A 23,180-nucleotide genomic window follows, 5' to 3' on the forward strand; every position below is an offset into this window, starting at 1 on the left:
GCTGAGCAGGGAGCCCGATGTGGGGCTCGATCCCGGGACCCCAGGATCATGACCTGAGCCGAAGGCAGACGCTGAACTGACTGAGCCACCCAGGTGCCCTACATTTAACTCACGTTTTATAGCTGATGAAGCTCAGGAAATTTAATTAACTTACCCAAAGTCAATAGCTAATAAGCAATCCCACTGACTTCAGAGTTCCAATTCTTTCAGCTCACAGAAATGCTAGGACAAGGAATGAAGTGCATAGGATAGGAATGGCAGCACAAAGACCAGCTGGCAGTACATGGGAAATATGGGATATATTAGGGGGAGAGGAGTATAGAAGATGGATAAGTGGTTAAAACAATAGCCTGGACAAGCAGTGAGAACAGAAGTAGAAAGAGAAAAACATGGATATAGCACATCTTCTGAGGGAAGAATTACCAGGACTTGGACTCTTACTGGTTAGGGAGGATGATGGAAAAAACAAGGACCTGGAGCCTGGGCCTGAATATTGGTGGAAAGGCTGTAAAAATTGTTTTTAATAGAAGACTTCAGGAAGTGGATGGAAAGGGGAAGGCTGTAGTCACAAAATGGCAGTTGCTGGTGCTGGGTGTTGAGGTAGGTTATAATGTACCACAATGCGTACGTCTCTGCTAGCCCCATAGGAATTTTCTTTCAGTTTTATGGTCAGTCATACATACCATTATGGTGGTCATGGATAATGATAGCACTTACAATTTTAAGATTTATAAAAATGAAATATTTTTTTCACATTCTCAATTATTTTGGGGGTATTCAACTCAAACTTCCATTTCCCCTGATTTTGTCGGGTACCTTTTGATATAATGTTTCTAATTATTATTATTTTTTTTAATGTTTCTAATTATTTTAAAATAATTGTGGCTAATGGGAATTTTGCTTCAGTGGAATATTTAGGATATCACAAATTTTTTTCTGCAAATATATCACTTATACCAGTGGATTTAAGCTTTTTGGACACAATCTAATATATAAAAAATTATATCACAACCCGGTACACACATTCATATCCAAATGTTTAGTCCACTAAAATAAAATGTTACTAAAAACAATACTTATCTTCTAATATTTTCTCTTCCATTCCATTTAAAAAATGCTGACTAAAATCTACCAAACTGATAACCATAGTGAGCCACAGATAGAAAAACAGGGAGATTAACTTAGAGCTCCGTATAAGAGAGAACCATGTTGAGCTTGAGTCTCTGGTGCCTAGCACAAAATCTTAACAAACAGAGCTTTAGAAATGATGAAAACAAGAAAGAGGGAGGGAATCACAGTTTTTTGGTAGGTCATTTATTTTTCTTAATTTTTTAAAAAAGATTTTATTTATTTAATTGACAGAGAGAGAGAGAGAGAGAGAACAAGCGGTGGCGGGGGAGGGGCAGCAGAGGGAGAGAGAGAAGCAGGCTCCCTGCTGAGCAGGAAGCCAACATGGGGCTCGATCCCAGGACCCTGGGATCGTGACTGAGCCGAAGGCAGATGCTTAACTGACTGAGGCACCCAGGTGCCCCTATTTTTCTTACTTTAAAAAAGATTTGGTAAATCCATTACATGGCAATTTTACTCAGTTTATTTCATCTGCAAATTTAGTAAATTTGTTCCCAAGTCCTAAACTCAAGTTAATGGATAATCCCAATTATAGCATTAGTCCAATAGTCACTACAAATTGAGATTTAAATCTCCAGAAGGTCATGGACCTTGGATGGGAGCTATAGATGTGGCCACAGGAGCTGTAGCCTCTTTGGCAAGTACCATGTCCTGGAGACTTCTACATTTCCCAGTAAGAGACCAGGCAAACTGTGTGCATGCATTGTGCACACGCATGCATGTGCAGTGTGTGGTGTGTGCAGGCCCACATGGGGCTACAGGGGTGGGGGCGGAAGGCAACTGGCAACTAATCTAAGAGTAAAACAGTGCTTGTCTAAGAAGAGAGCTTGAGTACAAGCTAGGGTTGGCCCTCTGATTTGAGTAATAGAACAGAAGCTGGATATCTAATTTTAAATTTTTACCAATGATGTCTACATTTTACTATTCAAGATATTATAATCAATAACAAAATAATAACAACCTGCCTAGAGCCAGCAGCCACTTAATGCTAGAGGGAATTAGCACATTCTTTGACCTCTGGTTGTATTTGAGTATCTTGGAATCAGTAGAAAAAAAGGAGTCAAAACAGATAAAAGGCTAAAGGATAACTTTCCTCTTCCTTCCTCAGAACAGATTCCCTGACAGCTGGATAAGATTTGCTCTGGCAGTTTTCTGCCCCGGACAACATGATAATAATTGCATCCATTTTTGCAGGAGGAACGGAATACAGTCCTCCTTCCTCCTCACTCCCTTCCTACCAGCTCCGGGAGGAACTGCAGAAAAAATGATTGTGCAACCCCTTCCTTGATTGTTATTTATACCTTCCTCAATGAAACAGACCTTTGTTTGCCTCCTTGTCCATATCATCAGTAATGACGAACTGTAACACCGTCACTGTAATGCAATCTGGGATCCTAATCAGACTGGTTAATATTTGCAGATACATTTCACAAAGAAACGGGAAAAACAAAACCCCAATCTGTCTAACTGATCTTAGCAGTGGACCAGTTTTATGTAGCGCTCTCAGTTCCATAATGAATAATGTCTATAATTAACCTAGGCCAGGCAGGCAATTTCAAGGGAAAGTTCTGTGAGCCTTACCTGTCTCAGGAGAATTGAATTCCAGGAAATTCTTGCTTAAGTTAGTAGAACAGGGATAAACAGTGTGATCTATCTTGACGCCTAGAACTATCTTGTCCTTGGGTCACATAAAAAATAGCAGAGTATGTTTTTGATACTAAATAATGAATTTTGAACACGCCCATCATTCCTTCACAAATATTTACTGGTCACCTATTATGCACCCGGTATGATCATGTACAATTATATTTTATACAACTTTTACTCTTATTTATTTGCGAATTGTCTATACCCTGATCTTTAGGTCCCTTTTGGAATATTTATTTTAATTCGATTATTGTAGCTTTTGCTAATGGTATTCTAATGCATATTTAATGGAATCTTTCTTAATTATAGATCCCCTTCATTAATTACTGTTGTACTAGCCACTTCTATTTCACCTAGAATTTGGATTTCCTTGTCCTTATTATTTATATATGCAAAGAGATTAGATGAAAAAGATGCCATCAGCAGTTAGTGTCTTTTTAAAAATTTCTTACAACAGAAATAGGTATATCTGATATGATATCCTGTTAATAGGAATTTATAAAAATGGAAGGATGGGCCATAATGGCCCAAGAGGAGAGAGATACAAGTGAGGTAGAAGGATAAGGCGAAATTAATTATTATTTAATTAACTAAACAAAGAGGGTCCTTCATAGGGCAGTGATCATACATTGAGTTGAGAAATATGATTAATTCAACCATCAGCAATATGAGGGGAAGGTACAGAGATTTCCCATGTACCCCTGCCCCACACATGCACAGCCTCCCCACCATCAACATTCCCCACCAGAGTGGTACATCTGTTACAACTGATGAACCTAAATTGACACATCATAATTACCCAATGACAACAGTTTGTATTAGGGTTCATTCTTGGTGGTGTATATTCTGTAGGTTTGGTCAAATGTAGAGTAACATAGATCCATCATCATGGTATCATACAGGGTATTTTCACTGCCCTAGAAATCTGTGCTGCACCTGTTCATCTCTTTCTTCACCTCTCCCCTGCTCCAACAACTCCTGGAAAATAACTGATCTTTTTACTGTCTTCCAGTATTTTGTTTTCCCCAAAATGTCAGATAGTCAGAATCCTACAGTATGTAGCCTTTTCAAATTGGTTTCTTTCACTTAGTAATATGGATTTAAAATTCCTCTGACTTTTCATGGGATTTCATTTCTTCTGAGCACCTAATAATACTCTGTTGTCTGGATGTATCATAGTTTATTTATCCATTTGCCCACTGAAAGACATCTTGGCTTCTTCCAAGTTTTGGTAATTATGAATAAAACTTCTATAAACATCCATGTACAGGTTTTTGTGTGGATATAAATTTTCAACTCCTTTGGGTAAATACCAAACAGTGCAACTGCTGGATTATATGGTAAAAATATGCAAAACTGTCTTTCAAAGCAGCTGTGCCATTTTGCATTCCCAGTAGCAATGAATAAGTTCCCATTGCTCTCCATATTCTTGTCAGTATTTAGTGTTGTCATTGTTTTGGATTTTAGCCATTCTAAGTAGTGTATGGTGGTTTCTCATTTTTGTCTAAATTTGCATTTTCCTGATGACATACAAGGTGAAGCATTTTCTTGTAAGCTGGTTTGCTATCTGTATGTCTTCTTCAGTGAAGTGTCTGTTAAGCTCTTTGGCCCATTTTTTCTGGTTGTTTTCTTAGTGTTGAGTTTTAAGAGTTCTTTGTATATTTTGAATAACAGTACTTTATCAGATATATGTTTGCAAATATTTGCAATAATGTCTCTTGTTAACCAAATATCAGTCTGTGTCTTGTCTTCTAATTCCTTTGACGTTATCTTTTGCATAGCAGAAGTTTTTAATTTTAATGAGGTTCAGCTTATCAATTCTTTCATGGATGATGCCTTTGGTGTTGTATCTAAAATATCATTGTTATACCCAAGGTCATCTAGGTTTTGTTCTAGGGATTTTGTAGTCTACATTTAACACTTAGGTCTATGACCTATTTTGAGTTAATTTTTGTAAAGGGTGTAAGGTTTGTGTATAGATTCATTTTCCTTTCTTTTCTTTTTTTTTTTTTAATTTTTGCATGTGGATGTCCAGTTGTTCCAGCACCATTTGTTGAAAAGACCATCTTTGCTCCGTTGTATTGTCTTTGCTTTTTTGTCAAAGATCAGCTGACTATATTTGTGGGCCTACTGCTAGACTCTGACAACAATTTCTCATTGATCTACTTGTCTATTCTTTCCCCAATATCAGACTGTCTTGATTACTGTAGCTTTATAGTAAGTCTTGAATTTGGATAGAGTTAGTCCTCCAACTTTGTTCTCCTTCAAAACTATGTTGGCTATTCTAGGTCTTTTGCCTCTCCATATAAACTTTAGAATGAGTTTGTCGATACCAAAATAACTTGCTGGGATTTTGATTGGGATTGCATTGAATCTTTAGATCAAATTGAGAACTGACAACTTGACAATGTTGAGACTTCCTATCCATGAATATGGAATAGCTCTCCATTTATTTAGTTCTTTGATTTTGTTCACCAAATTATTAGTTTTCTACATATAGATCTTGTATATATTTTGTTAGTTTTATACCTAAGCATTTCACTTATTTGGGGTGCTAGTGTAAATGGCAGTTAATTTTTTTTAAAGATTTTTTTTATTTATTTGAGAGAGAGAGTGAGGGAGAGACTGAGAGAACAAGTGGGAGGAAGGGCAGAGGGAGAAGCAGACTCCCTGCTGAGCAGGGAGCCCAACTCGGTACTCGGTCCCAGGACCCTGGGATCATGACCTGAGCCAAAGGCAGACACTTAACCGACTGAGCCACCCAGGCACCCAATGGCAGTTAATTTCTTTTAAAAGCTAGACATTTCTCTTATGTTCCTCTACAGAAATCACAGTAATCTGTTACTCATGAGAAATATATTCTCCCTTCACCCACCCTAAAGTCTTTAAGGATAAAAGCAAAGAAACATAAATGCATTAAAAGATAATGTGAGTGTACTGCAAAGTGTAAAGAAATGAGGAAAAAAGTTACAAATTATTGTCAGGCATACTGACATAGTGCAGTATCTAGCCTCTTCCCTATTACTCCCATGATGGCAGTTCAAAGGTGAAGGTATCATTTCTCCTACCCTCATTTGTGGAGTGGGCATGTTGGCTGGGTAGAGCTCTCCCACTGAAAATCCAGCAGAAGATGGGCTCCTGCAGCTCTAGATGGAGCCCATAATTAATATTCCCATGGTGGGGGTGCCTGGGTGGCTCAGTCAGTTAAACATCAACTCTTGACTCTGGCTCATGGTCTTGGGGTCATGGGATTGAGCATGGATTCTCTCTCTTCCTCTCTCTGCCCCTCCTGCCCCCTGCCACCGGACCTGTGCACATGCGCTTTCTCTCTCTCTCAAAAAAAAAAAAAAAAAAAAAATTCCCATGGTGGGGGATAGGGAAAATATTTTTATGAAATGATAGCTCATAAGGATATGTGTCAAATATGCTTGTTTAGATGGACCTAAATCTAAAAATTTTCCATTGTAACAATTTTTAATGTCTTTTTTTTTTTCTGTTCAAAAATTCATTCTAATACATAAGCTTCTTAAGTATCTTGGGAGGGGCCTTCAGCTCAAACAAACAAAATTTCTTCTCCTAGGACCATTAAACTTAGTGGGGGTATTGTGGCCTCAGAAGAGTCCCTTCTCCATCACAGTGGCTTCTGAGGCCAAAGCTGGGTTCTAAGAATGGTTCAGGAATTTTAGATCCCAGCCCAAATGGTGACCAGGGTGGCCAGTGTTCCCTTTATTTGTGAGCTAAACCCCTGGGAGAAGTGGCAGATTCTGCCCTTGTGGGCCCTCTGTCTGGGTGAGGGGCAAGATGATCCTAGGGGGAGGCAGGCGAGACCTGCAAGAGCAGAACACTCATCACCACAGGTCAGTCTGCAGTTTACAAACTGGACAGGCCAGAGCGGGGGGCCAGGACCCCCAGAGAAAGCAGTAGTGAACTCCTTTCTGCTTCAGAATCACTTGTGCTTTGCTTGTGCTGACCCAGATGTCATTCCATGTGGCTGCCCACCTATTATCACTCCCCTAATCAGATCTACTGCTTAGCTTTGCCCCCTTTATCATGAAACCTTGTAGAGTCAGTCAACAATACTGACTCTCAGATTACTTGTCTGCAGGAGACTGTCACGTCTGCCCTGTCCATCGACTCCCAAGCCACCTGATGTGGACATCTTAGTCATTCCAATTTCCTTTTTTCCATCGTCTGTCCTTGGGTGTCTGAGGCCCCAGGATATATCATCTTGTCACCAGTTGCCCATTATTTGACTCATAAAACCCAACCTTCATCACTGGATTCCACCCAGTGTCATACTGTGATCATTGGTAACCTTGAGGTGGATGGGTCCAAAAGACTCTGCTTTTATCTTACTTGACTTCTTAGCCATATTCAACACATGCCTCTTTCTTCTTTGAAACACATGATTTTCATGGCCTTCATGACCCACAGTCTATTTGTTTTTGTTTTTGTTTTTTCCTTCTGTCTTGTCCATCCTGGGTAACATTTTGTCCTCAACTTGGAATGCCAGAGTTCAGCAGATTTACTCCTTGGTCTTTTCTACCATCTTTCCTCCCTGGGTTATCATACCTAATCCCACAGCTTTATAATCCACCTTATCAGTTATCTATTGCAGCAATATTGTTATGTAACAACTCTCCTGGAACTCAGTGTCTGACAGCAGGGAGTATTTTCAGAGTGAGAAAATTGAGGCTCTATGAGAAAAATTAACTTCTAAGAGACATAAGTGACAGGAGCCTCTAAACCTGATTACTGCATTTTCCACGGTCTTAAGAGAACTTAGAAAGAAACCATCATAGCCACCTCACTTCTATCAACAGCCATTGCCGAGCAATCATAAGTGCCTTTAATGTCTCTTGTTAATCTTCTTTATTTGATTCTTAAATGAGAACTTTCATCCATTCACCACAACTATAATATATTCAATTTTCCTTCTCTCTTCAAACCACTGTAAATGGCCAATCCCTATGGAATTATTCATTATATCTCATTTTCAAGTTTGGTATAACAAAATGTTACTCATTTGGAATAAAGGAGGTATCCATTAGGATTCCTTGGTAGCACAAAGCAACAAATGATCCTGGCTAACTTATACAGAAGAGAACTTTGTTGGAGTAACAGTAACAAACACCTATCTCATTTACTCTGAGTAGCCACTGTTCTAAGCATGGGGCTCATTTATTTCCTAGAAAACCCAAACCCAAGCTGTGTGGCTCCAGAGTCTTAGACACTAGAGCCTATCCAAGATTATGGGGAAGTCATAGAATTAAAAGGAAGGCTACAAAGGTAGGTTCAGAAGACGGTAGAAATCAGGGTATATCCCTCCCTCATCAGGGATAAAGAACTCTAATTACCCCCCCAAACACCTGTATCAGTTAAAGCCTCCAGATTCAAAGTCCTCGGAGAGAGACCCAATGAGTCCTTATATAGGAGAGGGCAGGGCACCCTAACTGATAGTTCTAAGTTCCACTACTAAGCAAAATCAATTCCCCAAGAAGAAATGGGAGTGTTGTTATAAAAGCATGGGGACTTGGGAGAAGTGGGCAGCAAAAAGTGCCCATACATGGAGCGTGAAGGAAAAGATTTTTATTCATATTAACAAAAAGTTCATGGTGGCATTTGTGTGAGAGATCCCTCAATTCCTCTAAGAACATGTCCTCAGTAGACAACCTTACTTGGAAGAGAGATCTGTACTCCTTTCCAGCTACTACCCCTGTTCCAAGCCCACTCTGTAGAGTCCATGTTCTCCCCCTTGAGCTGGATCACAGAACGGTTGAATATCTATCATCACTGAAACACTCTTCCCTAACCCCATGCAGCTATTAATTCCTATATAGCTCTGCTTCCTTCACAGTCCAACTTCTTGAAAAGCAGTCTACAGTCCCTATATCCCCCTTCCTGCACAGTTATTCCCCCATCTATTATCATCTTGATTCTTCCTTCATCATTCCTGCATTCTATCAACACTGCCCTTGCTAAAGTCACTGAAGACTGGACTTTGCCCAAAAAATCAACACTTTCTCTCCTTATCGTGACTTCTCTGCACACAGCGTTTGACATTTGGAGCGCTCTGTCCTTCTGGAAGCTCTCTTATCTGTGATATGCTCACTTGGTTTTCCTCTTTACTCTACAGAAGTCCTTCTTAATGCCACTCTTTGGTTCTTTTTTCCTCAGTTCATTTCCTAAATGTTGGCATTTCCTAGACCTTCTGCTCTTCTCACTTCACGCATTCAACCTGGGGGGCACAATTACTTATATATTCATCAATCTCAAATTCATCTCCAGCCAGAACTGGTGACCTAACAAAATTTCCAAAAGAGCAGCTCTTCACTTAGAAGTGTTACTGATACCTCAAATTAGGTATGTCCAAAAACTCATCCACTCTTACCTCTAAGCATATTCCTTCTTCTTATCTCAGCCAATGTTACCTCTGTCTTCTCACTTGAGCCAGAAACTTCAAAACCACTCTTGCCTCTCTCTTTTCCTTTCTCACCTCTCACTAACCACCAAGTCTTACAGATCCTTCTTTTTAAATATCTCCTCTATCTACCACCTCTTCTTTAGTCTCCCTATGCTGGTATAATGTAGGCACTTATCATGTCTTGCCAGAATTGTTTTAAGAACTTCCTATATAATCTCTCTGCCTCCAAACTGTACCTTCTTCAGTTTTCCACACTGCTGCTAGAGAGATTTTTCTAAAATGCAAATATGATCATGTAGCTTCCAGAATTAAAATCCTTCAATGACACCCACACATTCCATGAGGAAATTCAAATTCCTGCACTTAGCACACAGGTTCTTTGTGATGAGACTCCTGTTACCTCTGAAGATTCATAACTTGGTAGGATCCTGAGTGTTTCAATCCAACCGTTAAGAGGGATCTATGCTTGCCCAAACATGTCAAAGTCTCTCCACCTTCATCCATACTGCTTCCTGTTTCTTGCATGCCCTCTATACTGGGTTGACCACTGTCTCCTAAAATTTAGGTCCACCTGGAACCTGTGAATGTGACCTGACCTATAAAGAGGGTCCTTGTGATACAAGGCAGTGAAGAGGAGGTCATCCTGGGTTAGGGTAGGTGACTGGTGTCCTAAAAAGAAAGAAATTTGGACACAGACACACACACAGGGGAGGAGGTCCCGCAAAGACACAAGCAGAGGTTGGGGGGAGGCGCATCTACAAACCAAGGAACACTGAGGATCACTGAAAACCGTCAGAAGCAAGGAGAGGGACATGGAACAGTTTCTCCCTCAAGAGTCACTGGAAAAAGCCAACCCTGCTGACACCTTGATCTCAGACTTCTAGCTTACAGACCAGTGAGAAAATAGATTCCTATTGTTTTAAGCCACATAGTTCGTGGTATTTTATTATGGCGGCTCTAGGAGACTAATATACCCTTCCTACTCTTTCTCCCTTGCTAACCTCAATTCAGCTTAGCCTCCCTCTGGCAAGCCTTCCTTGTGCTTTCTCACCCTCAAGCCTTGGATGCCTTTCTTCTGTTTTCCCATTGCATCTATGCGTATCTCTGCTATAATGCCTCACTATGCTGTCATTGTTATGTTTTTGTTCTTTGTGTTTTCTTTGTTAGGTGATAAGCTCCAGGAGAGTTGAGAGGCTGCCTACCTGGTAGCCCCAGGATCCTGCAGGGTACTGGCAAGAAAAAAAGGTGTGCAGTTAACATTTAGTGAATGTTAACATGCCTCAAAAGAAGTGTGATTTTATTTCCTTCAAATGGAATATTACAAATCATCAAGGAGAGAGGATGTAAGTAAATGGGAAAAATAAGATCTCACATTAGGCCAACAAGGTGCAATGCATTGATAATGAAATTACTTTAACTTGAAAGAAGAGCTGTTTGTATTGCTGAAGTTAATTTTATTCACGAGTCAGACGAGAATTATGTTCTTGCTATCTCAAATTATGAATTATTTGCTCTGCATTTTTACTAGAAGTTTTGACTAGCAGTTTATAAGAATAAATTTCATGTGAATATCTAAGTAACAGAACTTCATCAAAAATGAAATAAATGGAAGTCAGGAAGCTTGACATCAGCCTGACCACTGGGCAGTTGCGATCTCTCACTTGCTTCAGTGGTGTGCATTCCTTATTGGGTAAACCCGCGGGTTTACAGGCGCTCATTAGGATCCATCCAAAGTGTGGAGGATGTCAGCCTGAGACTCACTTGTGAGAAGTGTCGGCACTTCATTCACTAAAAATGAATGGCTTGAAGTGGCTGAAGTGGCTTTGTGGGCTCTCATCGCTTTGTTATTATGGGAATTATAATTCAGTTTCAGCATTTATGTGAAAGACCTCACAAATATGTGGAAGTTTGCCTAATAAAGATATGAAAAGCTGGACTCGTTTAATTGTAGGAATTTCATTAATCTCATTATTTGCCATACATATAATTATATTTCCCTCAGATGGTAATGCAGGCCATTTTTTTCTAAAAGTGATAGGAACGTCAGCCACATCTATTCTGGCCTCAGAAGACCACCTGTGATTGAAATTAACAAAGGTTGCCAAGGGCTTTAGTATTTTGATTGTAGAAGATCTTGCTTAATTGAAGGCTATGAGATGAGATTAAAGCAGGGCCTTCACAATAATTACTTTTCTTATTCACTCAACTGTTATGCAGCTAAACAAAGGGCCTGAAGTACCATGCAACAGGTTACATATTTTGGTTATGTCAACTTGTTTAACACAGACGAGTGCTGGTCCTGTGGTAGGTACCAGAGAGCCACAAAGATGAGCAAGACTCAATCCCTGCCTGCAGGGGCTGGCATCTGCTGGGGACTGGGGACAAAGGAATTTCAGTGCCAGATTTCAACAGTCACACAGGAGGACAATGAACCCGTCCATCTTGTACAGTCAGGGAAGGCTTCCTGGGGAACCTGGGGAGACCTGAGATAATACTGAGAAGGAAAAAGCAACCGAAACAGTGTAAATAATCCCTCAGATCATGGGACACATAAATGGGCTCTGGGAACAGCTTAATGAAGAGTGGGGAGGAAGGAGAAATAAGTCAGGCATCAGGCCTGAAAGCTGGAAATAATGTTATTTAGATGTATTTTATATATGTGACACTTAAACATGTATACTAACTCATTAATTCACTCATCATTTATTGCGTAGTCACTATGTCCCAGGCACCGAGGATATAATGGTGAATAGAGCAGTGAATAATGGTGAATATTCTCATCTGGTGGGGGGGGGCAGAAACGTAAAGGCTTGGTTGGAAACCAGCTGGTGAGCCCCTTGAAAGAGGGAGGTGCAGGGTGATTCGCGAGCAAAGTGTTAGTGCATCTGACGGAGGAGCCACCAGGGTCTCTGGGTGTAAAGGACAGCAAAGCCGCCTTGCGGGTCCAGCCGGAGTCTGCCACTGGGAAGGCAGGGCATTTCAGGTGCACATGAACAACAGTGTGTGAGCAGATGGACGGAAGCGAGAGACAGCCTGTTGGGAGGAGTGGCTGCGGGGCAGGGGGCGGGGCGCAGGTTGGAACAATAAGTAAGTGAGCATTGCTGGAGCTCCAGATGCAAGGCTGATGGCATAAAGCAGCCATCTGTCAAGAGCTGGGGCAAAGGGCAGCTACCAAGGGAGACTGTGCTGGATGGGCGCGTCTTTACCCGGGTCACAGGCGTCGCTCAGGGCTTGATGGGGCAGGTGTGTAAGGACCAGAGGAAGAGGGACCTGTGGGAAGGCTACTGCAGGAGGAACTGTGAGAACTAGGGCAGTGATCGCAGGAATAGAGAGGAAGGGACGGATCTAGAAATATGAAAGAGGTCAAATCACCTGTGCACTGTGACTGAATGGGAAAGAGGAGACACAGGCAACATCCAAGGCTTCAAGATGAGGCAGGAAGATAACAGGATGCTATAGTCAGCGCTGCAATAGAGGTATTCAGGGTACCACCCCACAGAAGTCTGTGAGGTAAGGGACCCAGCCTACCTTGAGGAGAGCTCTGGAAAGCTTTGCTGAGCGAAATGATCCCTGAGCTGAGATCTGAAGGATGCAGAGTCATCCAAGCAAAGGAGAGGGCTGATGAATGGAGGCTGTCCAAGGCAAAGGAAGCAGCATGAGCAGAGGGAGGAGACCAAAAACAATACATAAGAGAATGATCAGCAGTTCCGAATTCCTATATCCCGTACCTTCTGGAAACATTTCTCTGTGTGAGAGGCTATACTGACATGGCGGTTAAGAGTGTGCTTGTAGGATCAGATGGTTTGGATTCACACCTAGCTTGCCACTTACCAGCTGTATGGCCTTGGGGAAATGCCTTAACTCCTCAGTGCCTAAGGTTTGTAACACTTGCAACCCAGAGATGAAAATAGCATCTACCTCACAGGGTTGTTGTAAGCTCTCAGAAGAAGGTGTGGCGCTCAGTGTCAGTTAGCAGGCAGCAACAGGACCAGTGAGAGAGGTGGTAGAATGCCTTAGGTTTTCTTACTAATACGAACTTACTACCAGGTCTACCTTGCAAGTCACCTGTCCCTGCTGTATCCTCTGCTTCTCACCCCAACCACTTCATAGCCATGGGATAACCCAAGGATCATGGTCCATAACTTGGAATTTTAATTTTGAAAACAATATGATAGAAACTCAGGCTGCAATTGCAAAACTCTCAATTCTCTACTCTGTCATGCAATTCACTTCTTTTTATTTTTCTCAGATCTTACTAACTCCTTTCTCCATAGATATTCCTAAAACAAATTGCTCAGGATTCTCCTGTGTGCAAACCGAAACTGACACTGATGGGAAAGAGGCAGATGAAGTACCTCAGTGTATCCAAGAAGAACAATGGAGGACTGGGTGTTCGGACAGGAATCATCACAGACAAGCCGCTTGTTAGAATGCCTACTCTTTGCCTAAATCTGCAACTCTGCTGTCCCAACTGCTTAATTTATCTTCAGTGGAAAAAGAAGTAATACATTAGTTTCTCACTTAAATTAAGCATTTTCTAGCTTGACTTCATCAGTTGCTCATATTCTCCCTCTCTCCCTTTTTCTTTTGCAGAACATATTTTTTTCCTTAACTTTCAGGCATTTTCCTTTTTCTAGAGGTGGCTCAACCACACTCATTTTTTTCTCAGATAGAAGGAATATGTTTTCCTCATGCATACAGACATAAAAATCAAGAGAACGCGATGCTTGAGTTGCCGTATTCTCTGAATGTGTTAACAAGAGCGGTAAGAGGAAGCAGAAGTTAGGCAGAACACTAATTTGCAAAATACAAAAATGTTCACTTCAGAAGCCCAACTTGCTTCAACAAAACTATGATTTTTGCTAATCTTCTTGTTAAAGTTGTACAGATGATAGTATCAGGTGAGTGATGCGCATTATTAGTAGTATTTTTTGACTATTTATTTTAGAGAGAGCGAGAGAGCGAGAGAGCGCATGTGCGAGCTAGTGAAGGGAAGGGCAAAGGGGGAGAGAGAATCCTGAAGCAGACTCCCTGCTGAGCCTGAAGCCCGACTTGGGGCTTGATCCCAGGACCCTGAGATCAGGACCTGACCTGAAATCAAGAGTTAGACGCTTAACTGACTGACCCACCCAGGTGCTCCGGGTCATGCTCATTATAACCACTGTATAATAAGAATCCCCCAAATCACGTACTCAACTTTTTGATCTCTTATTCTCTGTCTGGGGCTTGCTTCAGAACGGCTTTGCTATTTCCCTTTCAGCCAAATTCACCTTCAGTGATGCTTTCCTATATTCTGTTTATATCACATCAGATATACTTTGTTTTCGTCTGAGAATCCACCTCACATTCAGAAAGCTTACTTTAGAAATACTATAGTTCTTTTGTCTTTTTTGTGTTTTTAGAATGTGACTCCAATTTCAATTTATTTTCATCTGCTATGTACATCTCTTCTTATACATTAATTTCCTGTCTTTTTGTATTTTTTGTCATTGGTTCCAGAAGCTTCTTAACTTTTAGGATGATTTGAAAATAAAAATCTCAAAGAAGAAAAGTCACACCAAGTACTGACAGGAAAACTGTGCTTTCTCTCATTATATTACACATAATAAATAACCTTAGATACAATAAAGACACTTAAAAAAATCCAACTGTTAACTTTACAAGGATTTGCAAGGTGGTACCATATAAATACTTAAAAGCAAGTTATTTTTAAAATCTCCTACTCCAGCCTCAAATTCTTAAGGAATACTGAACCCAACAGAAAATTGAACTGAATTCAATAAACATTTACTGAGGATTCCCATGTCCTGGACATTGTGCTAAGCTTTGTGGGAGCTATGCAAATATATATAAAAATATGTAAAAGCTGGCTGATGTGCTTCAAAATTGAACATTTTAGGGACAATATCCCCGTAAAAATGACGTGTGCTAGACATGGGAGAGGAAAGGACTGTGGGAACGCAGAAGAGCAAATATTCAATTAACACTACGGTGAACTTAAAAGGATTTTTGGAGGTGCTGGTAAAGACTTTAAAATATATACATATACTTTTATTTCCCTAAGCCTTTGAAATTTGGGGTTTATATGTCATTAGAAGTTACATTACTGTAGTTACTACATCCAAACTGACCAAACTGGACTGTGTACTGTTTCCTAGCCTAGGGTAAAGATTTGAGTTAGGTTTTAAAAACCGAGCATTTGGGACAGAGGGAGAGAGCCCAAGCAAAAGATTCAGAGACAGAAATCAAAGACTAACCGTGGTCCATTGTGCCTGGAGCTTAAGGTTGTATGAAGGAGAAGAGCTGGGTAGGGGTGTAAATGGGGTTCGTGTTGAGATACTCATTGGGAAACATGGCTCTAGGCCCAAGTCTATGATGAATAGACTTCAATGCCAGGTTAAGGAATTTTATTTCAGGAATTGTTTCGAAGTTCTATACCTTGAAATGAGTGAAGAAATGAATGATTCCATGAACTAGAATGTGTAATGAAAGAGGAAAAATAAATGTGTGTGTTTAGAAGTGTTTTTGAATCTTAGGAAAATCGTAATACAGCGTCAAGTTGGGAAAGATTTGATCGGCTGATTCCTGATAATTTGATTTTTAGTAATTACTTCAAATATAGAAGAAAGTTTGCTCCAGTTTCTGTGTTGGACCAGCAAACATGTCAATTGATGGGGGTGGGGGGAAGTTTTATCAGTTTCCTTGGGAGCTCACATACTTTTGATTATTGATTTGAACATGTGGAATGACATGCTGTCGAATTTCAGAGCCTTACGGGTCCTTAAAGGTCACGGAATCCTGCTCCTTGCCTTGGATAGGTTTCTCCAGAGGAACAGCAGTGGCCCCTGAGCCTCTTCTGCTTTCTCACTGTGTGTCCCTAACTGCACACATTTTCAAGGTGGCTGATTCGAGGTGAGACACAGGTGTGATCCTGGAAGGGAGGATTTTTTTTTCTCTCTTTAAAAAGCAAACTGGTTCTTACATGAATCAAAGCAGAGATGCTCAGCCTCTTAGATAAAAAAATTTAAAAATAATCAACACAACATAAATAGATTTGATAACAGTTCTATGCCGTTTTGAGCACTTATTCCTAAGATAATGTAAAAGTGTGTATATCAAACCAATTCTCCTTTCCCCCCTTCCTTAAAGATTTTCTGTGTCAACTAGGTTTTCAGTGCCACCTTCAGGACTGAAATTTAGCATTAATTCCATACAAATGATATATTCCTCATTAGGGCAGAAGGAAGAGATGAGCAAGTTCTTCTTACCCTGTGTAACTTGCTATTATTCGACATTGGCCTGGATAGGAGAATTTTGTTTTTCCATGCAGGGCACCCTAATGAGAGTTACTGAGAAACAATATGCTCTTGTCCAGAACAGTATGAAGCACTTCTAAAACTGGGATGGAGCTGCATTTTACCCTTTAAAGGTCAGGAGATGTTATTATGCAGGAGATTTAGCCTATGATTTACCTTTTAGAAAGGCAACATCCCACACATACAGAACCCACAGGGTTTGGGTTACATTTTTAAAAAATTCCTGAAGGATACTGAAAATGAGAATTAATTTCCAATAACAGTACAAATAATAGCTCCAATTTTTAAGCCTGCTATTTATAAGATATTAGACTAAGTACTGTCTCTTATTTACTCTCCACAACACACCAGCAAGGAAGGTATTATTTTCTCAATTTTAAAATGAGGAAACGCAATTTTCTTTCTCATCCCTCTTGAACTCTGGCTCTGTTTTCACCACTGATCCCCTCTCCCCTGACACTGTCCTTTGAGACTTTCCCTTCCACTTTTGGATACTCCTTTTGTAGCCTTAGATTAAACTTATTCCTTTTCTGACCCCTAAATCCGGGTGTTAGCAGGAATTTTCCTCTTCTGTCTTCTTTCCTGTCCTTGGAAATCTCTTTCACACTTGGGATATCTAATGGTGCTGATCTAATCGCTGTAATTCCTGGCATCACCCTCTCCCCATGTTCCCATCCTCCTCCACTTTAGTTATTTACTTATTTTTTAAAAGTTATTTATTTTTAAAAATTTAAAGATTTTATTTATTTATTTGACAGAGGGGGGGAGGGGAGCACAAGCAGAGGGAGAGGGAGAAGCAGGCTTCCCGCCGAGCAGGGAGCCCGATGTGGGGCTCGATCCCAGGACCCTGGATCATGACCTGAGCCAAAGGCAGACACTCAACTGACTGAGCCACCCAGGCACCCCTCCCGCGCCCCACCCCCGTCCTCCTCCATTTTAATACCCGCAGGCCAGATATCTGACATGCGTGTCATGCCAGTATCCCAAACCACGTCCCACCCAGGATCCGAAATCATTCCGCCAAAATGAACTTTTCCTCCTGACACCTCTATTTCTGTTAATGGCACCAACATTCTCCCAGTCAGATCCGGCTTAGAATCCTGGAGCCGTGTTGACAGCTTGACCCCCTCAACCCTGATGTTTATGCAGTCCCCATTCCTGTCCCATCTCTGCTACAAGTATCTGCAACCTTCCTTCCAATAGCTGGACTCAACATACCTCTCACATTACATAGCTTTTTTAAAAATATGCAAAACCTTATGTGATTTGTCCCACGGTTTAAAAGAAGCGGAGCTAGGACTTAATCCCAGGGGCTTCTGACTCCTGTTTTCCAGGTGGAATATTGCAATCACTGCTTCTTCAAGTCCTGCTCGAGCTGGTACAGGTGCCTCAGGCACAGTCTCTCTCCTTGGCTCCAACACAGCTCATACTGTCACTCACAGTCACTGTCTCATAATCGCTGACAAATGACCTCACTGAAAAACACAGATCTAATCACCTCATGCTCAAAATCCTTCAGAGTCTTTCTCTACTGAAAAGTGTTCCAATTACTTAACCTGGCACTCTAGACGCCCTCCGGTCTGATTTCAACAGGAACACTGCTTCCCACAGACCCCCTATACTCCAGCCAAATGGAACTACTCTCAGCACCTCAACAGGCTTGAAGCATTTTCCTGCATTCCTCTGCTCAGCCTATGGCCTCTTGAAATGGATTCTCTGCCTTTGAAAATGCTGTCTTTTCTTTCTTTCATTAATTAATTCTGAAACATCAATGTATTAACAGTGTATCAAGGACTATGCCAGACATGGGGGGAAACTGGCGGATAAGACAGAAAGGATCCATTTCTCAGGGACCTTAGAATCTACTGGGTTCTTAAAATTCAGAACAAATGCCATACACTCTTTGCAAAATAAGTTCTTCCCGATACCTGTGGTAGGAAGTGATGGCTTCTCCTCCCAATAGCCATAATACAGCGAGAAAACCTATTGCAGGATTTATCATAACCTGACTGAATGAAGTCATATCTCTCATACTAGGTTGTAAGCTCCATTTTTGATGGAGACTCTAAGTAGCTTGATATTTAGCCTTCATAGCACATAGCACAGCACTCTGCATATAATAAGACCCCAATAAATGATACTGGAATTAACAGTTTCTCTCAGAGTCTGTGAATACGAGACTGGGGGGAGAGAGAAAAACACATTGCATTCACACACAGTCAGCAGAGGACACAGCAAGCTCACAGTCCTCTAGCACACCCCCACCAGACGGTTAACGTAACATTATTTTAGGCAACAGACTTTGTCAGCTGATATCCACGGCCCCATGATACTTGCCTTTCTCCATTTAAAGAGAGTTTTGAGACAGAAACTAACCCAAGATTTCTGGACATCAGAGCACAGATCTGTTCAGTCTGCACATTTTTCTGTGTCAATAAGCAGGAAATAGGATTAGCATCTTCCCCATATGGTCTGTTTTTCTGACTCCAGAACCAGGAGGATGTTAAACTCTGGACCATGATTTTAGGCGGAATTTGTTTTGTAAGAATTAAAAATAATCGCATACAGTTACATTTACTCTTTTTGGTGTACAGTTCTAGGAGTTTTACAAATGCATGGTTGTATGACCACTACCACAATCAAGGTACAGAACAGTCCCATCACCCCCTAGAGAAACACCCCTTGACTATTCCTTTGTTGTCAACCCTTGTCCACTCTTAACGACTCATCTGTCCTCCACTCCTATGGTATTACCATTTCCAGAATGTCATATAAATATAAAAGTACATCGTTCTTTCAGTCTAACTTCTTTAATTAGCATGACATATTTGCAATTCATCTGTGTTGCTGTGTGCATCCATAGTTTGTTCCTTTTTATTGCTGAATAGTATTGCATCACACAAAATCTGCCGCTGTTGGCTTATTCACTCCCTAACTGAGGGACATGTGGGTTTATTTTCTGGTTTGGGTGATAATGAATAAAGCCACTACAGATAGATTTTTGAGTTACCATCGGTTTTCACATCACTTAGGTAAACAGGAGTGAAATTGCCAGGTCCCATGGGAAATGAATGTTTAATTTTACAAGAAACGGCCAAAATACTTTCCATCGTATGAGTGAGAGTTCTAGTTGCTTCGCATCCTTGCCAATGCTTGGTATTCTCATGGCTTTTGTTGTCATCGTCACTGTTTTGGTCTTTTGTTTTTGTCATTCTAGTTCTGTAGTGTGAGACAGAATTTTAAGACTTCATCTTTTCAGAACCATCATACTGTCGCTTCCACATTAAGGCCACACTCAATACTTTCTCCTCCCCTTTCACTTGGACTTTATGCTATCCCTCCCACGAGATGACGGATTCCTTCATGGGTAAAGGTCAAGGCTTAGCCATCCCTGTCTGTAGGATGGGCTGCCACACCACCCAAGTGCAGGGACTTGCAGCGGCAGCAAATAACACATGCACCTGAAATAAACGCTTCTCTGTGATCAGATTAGGTCAACACATATGTATCCAAATCTAATCTCGTTTGCCCAAGTTTATCACTTGTCTGATGTCATAGCAATTTTAACATAACTGTGCACTTTTCTCCCTTTTCATGGAAATTGGGTATTTCCATTTTCATTTGTTTTTGTGTATACCTGTCTAAATTATAGATGTCTGTTTTCTTGCTTTATCAAGGGGCAAATTGGAAAATATGGTTCGGATGGTGAACTAGATTTGTGCCAACATGAAAAACAAGATTTTTCTTACCAGTTCTTTTGTAAGAGGTTATGATCTATTTATTTTACAAATTATGTCACTTAACTTGCATTTTTTAAAAAATGAGCTATAATTGACATATATCGTTACAATCGTTTCAGACATATAACATAATAATTTGATACCTGTATATATTGCGGAATGATCACAACAGTGTCTAGTTAACATGCATACTGCTGCAATTTTTTTTTTTGTGATGAGAACTTTTAAGGTCTACTCTCTTGGTAACTTTCAAATATGGAACACAGTATTATTCACTACAGTCACCACGCTGTATAGTATATCCCTAGGACCAATTTATTTTGTAACTGGAAGTTTGTGCCTTTTGACCCCCTTCACCCATTTCACTCCCACCCCCACCTCTGGCAACCACAGTCTGTTCTCTGTATCTATGAGGTCATTTCTGTCATTTTTTGTTCTTTTCTTTTATTAGATTCCACTTCTAAGTGAGATCATAGGATATTTGTCTTTGTCAGACTTATTTCACTTGACATAATGCCCTCAAGGTCCATCCATGTGTTGTTGCAAATGACCAGATTTCTTTTTTAATGGCTGAATAATATTCCTGTGTGTGTGTGTGTGTGTGTGTGTATGTATAATCACATTTTCTTTATCCATTCATCCATCAGTGACACTTAAGTTGCTTAACGTTGACTACTGCAAATAATACTGTAGTGAGCACAGCAGCACAGATATTTTTTCAAGTTAGTGTTTCATTTCCTTCAGATAAATACCCAGAGTTAGAACTGCTGGATCCTATGGTACTTCTATTTTTAATTTAATTTTTTGAGGAACATCCATACTGTTTCTCACAGTGCCTGCACCAATTTACATTCCCACCAATGCTGCACAAGGATGTCCTTTTCTCTATGACCTCTCCAATGTTTGTTATTTCTTGTCTTTTTTGATAATAGCCATTCTAACAGGTATGAGGTGATCTCACTGTGAGTTTGAATTTGTATTTTCCTGATTACTAGTGATGTTGAGCACCTGTTAGTCATCTGTATGTCTTCTTTGGGAAAATGTCTATTCAAATCCTCTGCCTGGGTTGACTGTTTTTTTGTTTTTGTTTTTTTGCCACTTGCTTGCACTTCAATGTACTTTTTAGGTGAGAGAGAAAAAGTTGGAATTACAGGGGGGAACCTGTCTGTAAACATTATTCGCCTAGTGAGTTGGGGGAAAAAGGGGGGTTGTGAGTCACTGAAAAAGACTCAAAGAATCTCAAAATGGATGTGTCTTGGAAGTGCCATAGGCCAACCTGTCAGTCGTTACAGGAATCCTGACTATAGCATTTGGTTGAACTCTTTCACCACTGGTAAGCTCACCACTTCATATAGCACCACGGCATACATCCTCACACCCAAGAGTTTCAAAACAAAACAAAGAAGTAAAAGAAACACTGGGAAGGCAGCTTCTGTTTTTCTGTAACATATTACATTAGCCTTCTGTAGCACCTATGGAAATCTAAAAAGGGAGTTTGGAATCTATTGTGGCAGAAAAGATGTTCATCCTTGCATCTTCCAGCCATGAGCAGAGTTAATTTCATTAACTTTTACATTGCAAGATGATATATAGTTTTATTATTTACTATAAAAGTTAACTTTTACATTGCAAGGTGATATATAGGAGATGAGCTCAGTAACTTAAATGACATGAATCTTAGAACTTTTTTTTTATAGATAACTCTTTCTGAAACTTTAGTTTTTGAATGGAAGTAAACCAACAACGTATAGTTGTACATAGAAGAAAATTTGTATAAGTCTATAGAAGAAAATGTCTTAAATATAATCTACAAGCAGACCGGACTCTGAGTCTTGCAGCAGAAACGACTCTTGCAGAACTCAAAAACAAGGGACTTTCTAACCTTAGATATTTCTCTTTCTATTGGCTAGTTTCTGGGCTGGTTTTGTACTAAGTGTCCACCTAGCTCAGATGGAAATCCATTCCCAGAATTCCCCTCCCTAACTAGTTCTTCAGTATAGTTGGCTACAAGGGAAAACGATGTGAGATCTGGAGGCAGACGTTGGACAGTGGCATTATTACCTTGGAAGGGCGGTGTGGCGCAACAGCGGCTGCGCATGGATCCTTCAGCTCACCGTGGTGACGTCTGGCAGTAGCCAGGCTGCAGGTCTTAGCCTCCCACCACAGCCTCTCCCTCCGCCTCTGCCCCCCGGGTCCACGAACAGTTCTGCAGTGAAGAGGGCCAGCTCCTTCTACGGTTCTCCCAGGTCACTGAGTTTGCAGGAGATAGGAGTCCAACACCGATTCCGTTTTGTCTATGTGTTCCTGTCTGTTTTGCAGGTTCTCGTTTGTCCTCGTTGGGCTCCACGTCATACCCAGCTTTTCTTTACCACTGCCAGCTCTGTGAACCTATGATGACTTCAGGCCCAATACCAGATGCTTCCCACAGACTTTTTTTAAATAAGCTCCCATGATTGTGTAAGGTCTAAAACTTATAATAAATCCGTTATTCCATATCCACCACAGTGGTCCTGCTTTCCTAACTGATATGGTTTCCATTAGATTGTTCCTATTCAGAACAGGTACTTGGTTACAAATATTCTTTTTGTGCATGGCTTTCTTTTTAAGAAAAATTATGATAGTATCAAATGCAATAGTACAGATTTATTCAGCCTAAGCATGTCATTTGATTTTACCTTGGTTTTGAGAAAGAGACTTGGAATATGCTGTTTGCTCAATTCCACTCAAAACTACTGGGCTGGAGAATTGGGAGTCTGATCCATGAGGAGAGAACAGAGGAAAACTAACAAACTAATTTGAACTTTGTTGCAGTTACTAGAGTTAAAAAACCACTTGGCTAACTAGCTGCTTCTTCAAAATACATTTTAATGTGACATTTGGAAAGTTTTATCTACTCACGATAAAACATGAACATTCAAAATTTGA

General features: G+C 40.5%; 1 protein-coding gene across 6 annotated transcripts in view; it reads right to left on the reverse strand.

Annotated features, from left to right (window-relative positions):
- The window catches only part of GPRIN3 (GPRIN family member 3), a 60,966-nt gene that overhangs the window by 23,948 nt on the left and 13,838 nt on the right, over positions 1-23,180 (reverse strand). The window contains exon 2 of one of the 6 annotated variants that reach the window (XM_073891954.1): positions 12,728-12,831. The exons of 4 other annotated variants lie outside the window; for them this stretch is intronic. The gene's annotated coding sequence lies outside the window, so the exon portion shown is untranslated. Of the gene's footprint in view, positions 1-12,727; positions 12,832-22,316; positions 22,540-23,180 lie in introns of those variants that run through there. One more of the 6 variants, XM_025873439.2, reaches the window with a different exon arrangement.

Source organism: Callorhinus ursinus, unplaced genomic scaffold, assembly GCF_003265705.2.
Source record: "Callorhinus ursinus isolate GAN/ISIS: 27379988/994484 unplaced genomic scaffold, GSC_fseal_2.0 scaffold4, whole genome shotgun sequence".
In the NCBI taxonomy this organism is placed as follows: Eukaryota; Metazoa; Chordata; class Mammalia; order Carnivora; family Otariidae; genus Callorhinus; species Callorhinus ursinus.